The sequence below is a fragment of the Petaurus breviceps genome, unplaced genomic scaffold (genome assembly GCF_028583685.1).
Source record: "Petaurus breviceps papuanus isolate PSGF00001 unplaced genomic scaffold, PetGlider_PUasm1.0 90763, whole genome shotgun sequence".
Lineage (NCBI taxonomy): Eukaryota > Metazoa > Chordata > Mammalia > Diprotodontia > Petauridae > Petaurus > Petaurus breviceps.
Window position 1 is genome coordinate 4,742,243 of NW_027187340.1, and position 9,857 is coordinate 4,752,099.

At 40.5% G+C, this 9,857-nt stretch overlaps 1 long non-coding RNA gene across 1 annotated transcript in view; it reads left to right on the plus strand.

Annotated features, from left to right (window-relative positions):
• Window positions 1-234: 234 nt before the first annotated feature.
• LOC138146530 (uncharacterized) overlaps window positions 235-9,857 on the plus strand; it is an 88,657-nt gene continuing 79,034 nt past the window's right edge. The window contains exons 1-4 of the long non-coding RNA XR_011164514.1: window positions 235-316; window positions 1,372-1,471; window positions 3,955-4,112; window positions 6,258-6,392. This is a non-coding gene — a long non-coding RNA (uncharacterized lncRNA). The remainder of the gene's footprint in view (window positions 317-1,371; window positions 1,472-3,954; window positions 4,113-6,257; window positions 6,393-9,857) is intronic.

Here is a 9,857-nt window from a genome sequence, read left to right on the forward strand (position 1 = left end):
GTTGTTTCGTGCATTTTTCATATGGTTGCTGATAATTTGAATTCTTCATTTGAGAACTTCCTATTCAAATACTTTGAACACTATTGGGAAGCTATGGAATCTTATAAGTTTGGGGTTTTTTTTAATTAATGTCTTTTTTCTCTTGAACAAATATGTTATTGATGACCTTCTTCATCACTTTTCTTTCCTAAAGGCACCCCCCCAAACCCTTCCTTATGAAAAAAAAAACAGACGCCTATAGCTAAGCGAAACAAACCAACATTATATGCTTCACTCCATACCTACAGTCTATCACCTTTCCACTAATATGAGGAAGGTATGTCTCATTGTCAGTCCTTGGTCACCACTGAATTGGCCAGAGTTCTGATATATTTCAGTCTTATTTTCCTTTATGATTGGGGTGATCATTGTGTACATTGTTCTCTTGGTTCTGCTTATTTCTTTTGCATTAGTTCATACAAGTCCCAAATTTCTTTGAATTTTTCATATATGAGAGTCAGTGGGCAGGCATAGTGGGCAGAGTTCTGGATTTGGGGTTAGGAAGGCCTATATTCAAATCCAGCCTTTGGGACTTATTACTTGTTGGACCTTGAAAAGTCATTTAATTTCTGAACATCAGTTTCTTCATCTGCCAAATGTAATATCTACATCCTAGGACTGTTGTGAGACACAGATAAGATCTGTGTAAAGCACTTGGGAAGTTTCAAAGTGACTTATGTTAGTTATTGTTATTTTTATATTTGTTGTTTTTACAGCACAATAATAATTCACTGAATTCCTATACCACAATTTGTTCAATCATTCCCCAATAGATGAACACTCACTTTGTTTCCATTTTTTTTCATGTGTATGTGTGTGTGTGTGTGTACATATATATCACTGAGAGAAAAGTTCAAAAACAGTTATGACCCCTGTAGGTCATCATCTATAAATATATTATTTATGATCACTTTCAATATTTCAAGAGATGACCATCAAAGGAAAAGGTGGAAACACACACACACACTTATGTATATATATATGTATATATATATGCAAGTGTACTTATATACTTGTGCATATATGTGCATGCATGTGCACATGTATGTATATATGCATGTATATACATGTGTGTATCCATTTCCAACTTTCCCCTTGGTAGTCATCTCTTGAAATATTGAAAATGACCACAAATGGTATATTCTTTAGAAAATGCCATTTAAATACTTCAAAATGCAAAGAGGGTGGCTTTATGCCAAGATCTGACTGCTGAGTGAATGGTGTCTTAGACTTAAATTTGCTTGTATCTAGTTCACTTAAACTCCCAGAGATTCATTTAGGATCTTATTATTATTATGTAACAATTATGCATTTTCCTTATGTATCTTTCAGGGAAATTTTGAAAACAGATTGGATGATGTTGCTTCTTGCCCAATCTTCCAATTGCAGTACAAAGAGAAGCAACCATCTTCTACTGAGCCTATCCCTTGAGGTAATAAGAAGAGGAAAGTTGGTGGGAAATGAAACTTTTTTGTCCTGCTGTGCCGGTTTGACTTCCATCTCCTGCTTTGATCTTTCTTGACTAATATCTACTCTTTGGAGTGAAAAGGAGTAGTGAAGCTGGGCTTCTTGTCTAACCATCTGACTTTGTGCCTCTCATCTCATACTGACTTGCCTCCAGTCCAATCTCCAGCCACCTTTGGGAAGAAGAATGGCACCTACCAATGATGAGCATTATTACACCTAGTTATTCCCTTCATATCCCAAGGATTCTGAACCCCTGTGGGTCATTATCCAAAACTCATCCCCCATCCCTCACTGCTACTCCAATTCTTCTCAACCTTCTTATCCCAAATTTTCCAGGAAACACCACCCAGCCCTGATAGTGTGTGCTATGGAATGCCAATTCCATAAGCAATAAACTTCCCTTCATACTAAATCTTTTCTTCTCCCACTCCTTCTATTAGCTATTACTAAAACTTGGCTCTCTGAAGATCCGCCCTTTGTGGTACTAGCTGCACCTTCATTCATCTCCCCTGACTCATTGGTCTAGTCAGGGGAGTTGGCAGATCCCTTGCTCCTCATTGATACTTCTAGGTTCTCCCCTACCTTCATTACTCAGTAATCTCTCCTCCTTTGAGGTACATGCTATTTATATCCACCATCTGCCAGAGTATTAGGAGCTATTGTCTGTAAACTTCCAGATCACATCCCTTCCTTCCTCAATGAGAAAGGCTCATAGTTTTTCTCTCCTCATCATCTGCTGCCCTCATCCTAGGGGACTTCAAAATACATATTGACTGTCCCTTAATAACTCAGGTTTTTTTCCTACTCAATTTCCATGAGTTACTCCTCCACCCCACTTCAGTCCCACACAAAGATGGTCATATCCTCTATCTTGCCAAATATACCACCTGCAAGTTCAGGAATTCTGAAATTCCCATATCCCCCCCCGCCAACCCTTCCCTGCACCTATCTTCCCTATTATTATAGGGAACAACACTATCCTCCTTCTCCCTCAGGCTCTCAACCTAAGAGTCATCCTAGACTATTTACCATCCCTCACTCTTTCTCCCTTCCCCCATATCCAATCTGTCACCAATGTCTGTTAATTTCACCTTTCTAACATATTTCAAATATATACTCCCCTTACTCTTCTTGGACATTGCCACTGTTCTAGGGCAAACCCCCATCACCTTATACTTGTATTATTGCAATAGCCTGCTTTTGGGTCGGCCCACCTCAAGTTTCAACCAACTCTAATACATTCTCCCTAGCCACCAAAGTTATTTTCCTAAAGTACAGATCTGACCATGTCACCCCTCTGCTCAGTAAACTCCCCTGGCTCCTTATTGTCAAAACAATAGAATACAAAACAGTCTGCTTGACATTCAGAACCCTTCATGACCTAGCTCCCTCCTACTTTTTCAGTATTCTTATACTTTATTCCCTGACACATACTCTTCATTCCAAGGACACTGGACCCCTTGTGGTTGCATGTGTAAGACAGACACTCTTCAGCTTTGGGCATTTCTCTGGCTATGCCCCATACCTGGAATGCTCTCCTTCAACTTTTCCTACTGGTTTCCTAGGCTTCTTTGAAGTCAACTAAGATTCTACCTTCTGCAGGAAGATTTTTCTCATCCCCTCTTCATTCCGATGCCTTCCTTTTCTCAATCATTCCTTAAATTTATCCTGAAGATAGCTTGTTTGTATGATGTCTCCCCCATTAAATTGTGGGCTCTTTGAGGTCAGGGACTGACTGTCTTTTACCTCTTTTTGTGTTTTCAACATTTAACACAGGGCATGGCACGTAATAGGCACTTAATAAATATTGATTGATTGATGATATGGAAGCTCACTGAGCTCAGGAATAAAGAACTATATGCCATGCAGGGCAATTATGCATTAGACAGCATATTGAGTTCTCTGGCTTATTCTTCATGCAAAAGTTGATAAGAAAGAAAATATTAAAATCAATTCAATATGAATTTATAAAGTGCTTAATGTGTGCCATGTGTTGTGTAAAGCAATGGAGAGAAAAGGAAAACAAAAAACCTAGGAATAGGCCCTCTTTTCAAGGAGTTTACCTTATACTGGGGTGGGGGTGGGGAGATAGCATGCATGCATTTGTAATAGAAAGTAATAGAAATAATAGTAATAGAGTAATAGAAAGCAGTGTAAGGTAAAAACAATATGATCTGAAGCCAAGGATAAGGATTGGAGGAAGGTTAGAACTGGGAATCAGTCACAGCTGTGATGGTCAGAAAGGGTCTCATGTAGGAGATGGTGGTAGAGCTGAGCCCTGAAAACAGCTAGGGATTTCTAGCTAGAGATGAGGGAGGAAAGCATTCTAGGTATGAGGTTCAAAGGCATAGCCCTCATGTAAGGCTTCAAGGCTGAAGTTGGTATGTCTTGTACAGGGAACCACAAAGCAGAGTAGAATGGAGATAATCATTTTAAAATAACCTACAGGACTGGTGTGAAGAAAGTACTTTGTAACCTGAAAAGCACTACAAAAATGTGAGCCACTGGGACATCTAGGTGGTGCAGTTGATAGAACACTAGTCCTGGAGTCCAGAGGACCTGAATTCAAATCCAGCCTCAGACACTTACTAGCTGTGTGATCCTGGGTAAGTCACTTAATCTTGATTGCCTCAAAAAAAAAGTGAGCAACTATCATCATCTTTATCATCCTCAGAGAAGCCCAGGGACAATTGGAAAGACAAACCCTCAGGAGTGACGAAATCCAACCTGCACATAAATTCCCACTGCATCATCCCTGACAAATGGTCATCCAGCTTTCACTAAAAGACCTCTGTGATGGGGAGCTGACTCCATTTCAAGGCCCTCCATTCCACTAAGGAACATGTTTCATTATTAAGAGATTCTCTCTTCCATGGAGCTAAAATCAATTTTTCTGTTACTTCTCCCTTTTGGTCTTAGTTCTTCTGTCTCCTGGGTCCAAGAAGAATGAATCTAATTTCTTTTCCATAGGACAGTCCATCAAATACATGAAGATGGCTATCATGTCATCTGTAAAATGAAGAGGTTGTACTAGATGAAGTCCCTTCTATCTGGATCCCATCCAACAATAAGAGTGTAGAGCAGACTAAGCCACTTGGAGGTCTTCCCTCACTCTTTCCCATATTTTGTCAGGTACTTAAGGTATAAAGTAAACAAATCAAGGTTTCAGAGGGTATGGAACCAACCCAAACCCTGCCCAGATCCAAATGGAATTTCCCTTTCTCCCTCCTTTTTGTCTTCTTGGGCTGGACACCAATTCCCCTATCCCCAACACATAGGAAGGAGACCAGATTGCTTACTCCATTCCAAAATGAGATTTCACCCTCTGATTCCTGACTATAATAGGTCTAGGACCCTCCAGTAGCTCAAACTGATTCAGTGAGCAAAGAGTTATTACTTACAATTGTTCCAATAAGATCACAGACTATTGGACCTTACCAGATGTCCTACAGCGGTGCTCTCAAACTCCCACCCTTCAAACAAGTTCTTCAGCTGGGCTGTTGAACTGTCTTTGCATAACCAGTCCTTAGAGCTACAGGATATCTGTACCAGAAGCATCCTGGGTCTTACTATCTGCTGAATCCTAAGGAACACCAGGCCTGACATTGTGCCCTTCTGTTTGTATTCTGTCTCCAATTAGAATTTCTGTTTGAATCCCCAGAAGTTAGCCCAGTGTCTGGTGCATGGTAAGCCCTTAATAAATAGTTGTTAATTGGTTGATTCATTCACCCCATGATCCTTTTTCTACCTTAACTCTTCCCTTTTCTTTGTTAAGAATTCCTAGCTCCTTCAGAAAAAAAGTCCTCAGATAGAGAGATGAAAGACCCACATTCAGCTGCTCCACATACTCCTTCCTGAGACCCACTCTGTCTGGACTGTATCAAATAAGCCCCTAGAAAATTCTGAAGGAAGAGTAAAGGGGAGGCAGTAACAAACTGTCATGGGGGGAAAGGGGGGAATCATGTGGATGGACTTCTGGTAGATTTGATGGCATTTGGTGGCAGTCATAAGCATAAGCAGAAGTGGTGGCCGCCTACATGCAGGGACTAAAGAATCCCCATCACAGGACAAGTTCCCATGAGGGGAAAAGGCATTGTATGAGTGAATGGAAGGATTAATATTAGGGTTTGGGGTACTGCAGGTACTGAGGACAGCCCTTGGTGGGACTTTGGAAGGCCAGAAGGCATTGGTTCATGAGATGGATGAAAGGTGGAGAAAGAAGAATAAAATAGAGAGATAGTAAGACAAAATGCTTCTCTCTCCATTTTATAGACCCTAGGAATAGAAATTAGGGTACGCTGCTCATCAAGATCACCGCACATAGGTCAAGGCTTACTACACAGCTTTAAAGGGTGCGTAAATAGAAAGAGCACTGGTTTATGGTTAGGACACCTGGGTTTAAATTCTGCCTTTTACTGCTAGCTGTATGGCCTTGGGAAAGTCATTATACCTCTTTGGCCCCTAGTTTCCTCTTCCATAAAAAATGAGGAAACTTTATGACATGATCAATCAATAAACATTTTTTGTGATCTTCAAGGTTCTTTCCAATTCAAAATCCAGTCAATCCCATGACTTCCAAACTGGGTTCCTAGAGTTGGGGACACCCATCTCACTGAATTTCCAAACTGGCTTCTAACACCAACCAGAGCCCACTTCTGTTCCTCCTCCATTCTACCATCAAGAATCAGCCTCATCATCCTTTCCATGAGACCTATTTCCTGGTCCCTTGATTCTGCCCTCTTCTGTTTTAGGCCCTGCCCAGCCAGAAGTGTGAAATTGTAAGCAAAGAGTGAAGTACAGACCAAAGCATGGGTGTGAGCAGAGAAGAGAAGAGTAACAAACCATCAGTGACATCAAATACAAAATCAACTCCATTGTCATATGAGGTATTAGCAGTGAGCATTTGTTGTCTATAGCAGGGTAATCAGCAATAACATGGCAAAAACTGAAAACGAGGAATTTATAAGTGCTAAGATCACTGGGCTTAGAGTCAGGAAGACTCATCTTCCTGAGTTCAAATCCAGCCTCAGACACTTACTAGCTATGTGACCCTGGGCAAGTCACTTAATCCTGGTTGCCTCAGTTTCCTCATCTGTAAAATAAGGTGGAGAAATAAATGGCAAACCACTCCAGTATTTTTGCCAAGAAACCCCCAAATGGGGTCACAGAGTCAGATATGACTGAAACGACTGAACAACAACAACAAGACAGGGAGTTATCTGTTCAGGTTAAGGTCATGGATTCAGAGATGGAAGAGACTTTAGCGGCCATCTGTCCCCATCCTCTTATTTTACAGATGGAGAAGTGGAGGCCCAGAGAGGTAAAGGGACCAAAGGTCACAGGTAGCAAAGGACAAACAGGATTTGACTGAGTACCCTATCCACTGAGACATACTGCCAAACAATGAAAACAAAAATCTTATCTTGGAAGCATAATACTCCATTTAAAATACAGTTATCGGGGCGGCCAGGTAGCACAGCGAGTAAGAGCACCGGCTCCAGTGTTGAGAAGACCTGGAGATCGAATTCCGGGCTCAGACACTTAGCACCCACCCAGAAACACCTGGCCGTGTAACCTTGAGCAAGTTACTTAACCCCAATTGCTTAGGGGCAGCCAGGTGGCTCAGCGAGTAAGAGCACCGGCTCCAGTGTCGGGATGACCTGGATCAAATCCCGGGCTCAGATACTCAGCACCACACCCAGAAATAACTGGCCGTGTAACCTTGAGCAAGTTACTTAACCCTGATTGCTTTAAAAAAAAAAAGAAAAGAAAAAAATAAAATACAGTTATCCCTCCCACCATGCAAAGGTTAGGGGTGTAATACTCTCCCTTACCACCCCCAAACCCATTCCTGTGATCTGGGAAATCCATATAGAATTGTTTGGCCCTCCCTTATCCAATTTAAATGACACAAGATATAAGAAACTCAAGATGCAAAGACCACTGAACCATCATCTCAAAATGTCACCTGAGAGACTTCCATAAACACCCTTGGCATCCCTAAACCAGGCTGTAGAACATCAGTTTTTTTTTTTTTGCTACAAATTTAATTTAAGGAACAAATTGTGTAGATCTTCATTTATATTATTGAACAGTAAAATACATATTGCACAGCAGTACATACATTTTATGTATTTATGAGTTACTAACATTTTTAAGATATCTACATTTCTAGCCATTGTGTGTCATCTGTTGGCTTTCACATTCTTTTTGCAAACTTTAACTTTTTACTTATTTTAATTTTAAAAAAGAAATGGTGTGTATTTATGGTATTAAAAGAGAAAAGGTATTGACATTATATAATACTGTACATATATTTTATGCGTTTCTGAGTTTCTAAACACTTTCTGTGTTGTCTTCTGGTCTTCACATGTTATCTCTGGCTTCCACAGAACTCCCCCAAATTCCCATTGAATTCCTATGCTGACCTGAGTTATATGGAAACTGTGATGGGGAAAGTCATGATATGAAAGGGATAACTATATTTCTAGTAACAAATAATTCCTTTAATATGCACAATTCTGTTCATGTTTCATACTCAGAAGTCTCCACTGTTGTGCTCAGAGAAAAGGATTCATTAAATATGAGTGACCTTATTCAGGTCATGTGGGATCTCTCTGGAATTCTCAATGAATGTTAAAAATAAAGCCTTATGGTGTTAAAAATGGAGCCACAAAGGCAGGAAATCAGGCTGTATCTGTTGCTTGCAACCCTAATAAATACTTGTGGCAGCCTCCTAGGAGTCTTAAAAAGTTTTTTTGAAAGGTATATAATAACACAAGAAGCTGTAATTTCCTAATTTCTGGAGGAATTAAGTCTAAATGAAGCTTAAAATGACCCTTTATTCAGGGGGTCATTTTTGTTGTGATTTCCTACCTGAGATGTACTTATCCAGTTATTTCTTGGCTTGTGTTGAAGTCACTTATGGTTTCAGTTACTGCCACTGGGCAGTTTTGCTCTGCTCCTATTTGGATATTATATTATAGGGGAAATAATGTTGGTCCAGGTTCAGTCCCAGGAACTGAGTTCAACTTTTGCTTCATCCACTTACTGCCTGTGTGACATTAGGAAGTTTGCTTAATTATCCGGGTCCTGTTTTCCTCATCTGTAAAATAAGGGGATTAAATTATATGAATTCTAAAGTCCCTTCCTGTTCTAAACCTATGAATGAATGAATAAATGGATGGATAGATGGATGGATGGATGGATGGTCATTTGTGAAGCACTTACTATGTGCCAAGCACTGAAAATAAAAAAAAAACACAACAGAAGACCTGTCCTGTCCTTCAGAAGCTTTCTTTCTAATAGAGGAAGACACCATATATAGGAGAGTATTGTATTGGGAAGAGTATTTTTGGTTTGGAAAGTTACCAGGTTGGTGAAGAGATTGAGAGGGGGGCAGACTGATACACCCTTACCAAGAGTAATGTTGCATTGATTTGATTATGACCCCAGAATCAGAAACAAATGGGGTGGTGTACACTCACAATAGTAAGACAGTTGTCAAGAAGCTGACCATTGAATAAAGGGGAGCATGTCTGGGACCTGCCTGCAATAGTAGGGTCTGGGAGGTTTTCCCCAGTTAGACCAGCAGGACTCTATTGTAAGCATTCTAGGGAGGAAAAGATCCCAGATCATGGATTTAGAACCAGAAGGGACCTTAGGGGCTATTGAGTACAATCCCCTTATTTCATAGGTGAGGAAACTGAATCTGAGAGAAGTTAAGTGACTTGCCTAGGGTCACACCAGTATCTGAGGCAAGATTTGAATTCAGGTCTTCTTGACTCCAAGACCAGCTCTCTATCCACATTCTTAGGGCAGAGCCAAATGATGATGCCATTGAAAATGATGGCTTTCTTCAATTTTCATATGTTTTTGCCTTTTTATAGAACCAAGGACTGGGACTGGGATTTCATTGATAAGAAAGGGAATTCCAAGATAGAAAAACCCTATCAGTGCACATCTGCAACTTGTCAACTTTCAAGAAGAGAACAGCTTGGAACACTGAGAGAGGATAAGAGGACAGGGTCACGCAGTCAATATGTGTCAAGACTTGAGCTTATGTTTTCCTGGCTCCAAGGCCATTGTTCTACAGATGCTTCTTTAAAAAAAAAAAGGAAAATAAAATGGGGAGATCAGATATGAAGCCTGGACAAGGAGCTCGAGGCGCCAATTTGGAAGCAGGAGCTGAGCTCACATAATCAGAATTACAGGAGCAGTATTGTTCCAGAGTGGGAATTTGACACAACTAACAGTATGAGGCATCTTTTGGTATAGTGGAAGTGGTTTTGGAGTCACCCTTTTTTCTTTCCTTCCTTCCTTCCTTCCTTCCTTCCTTCCTTCCTTCCTTC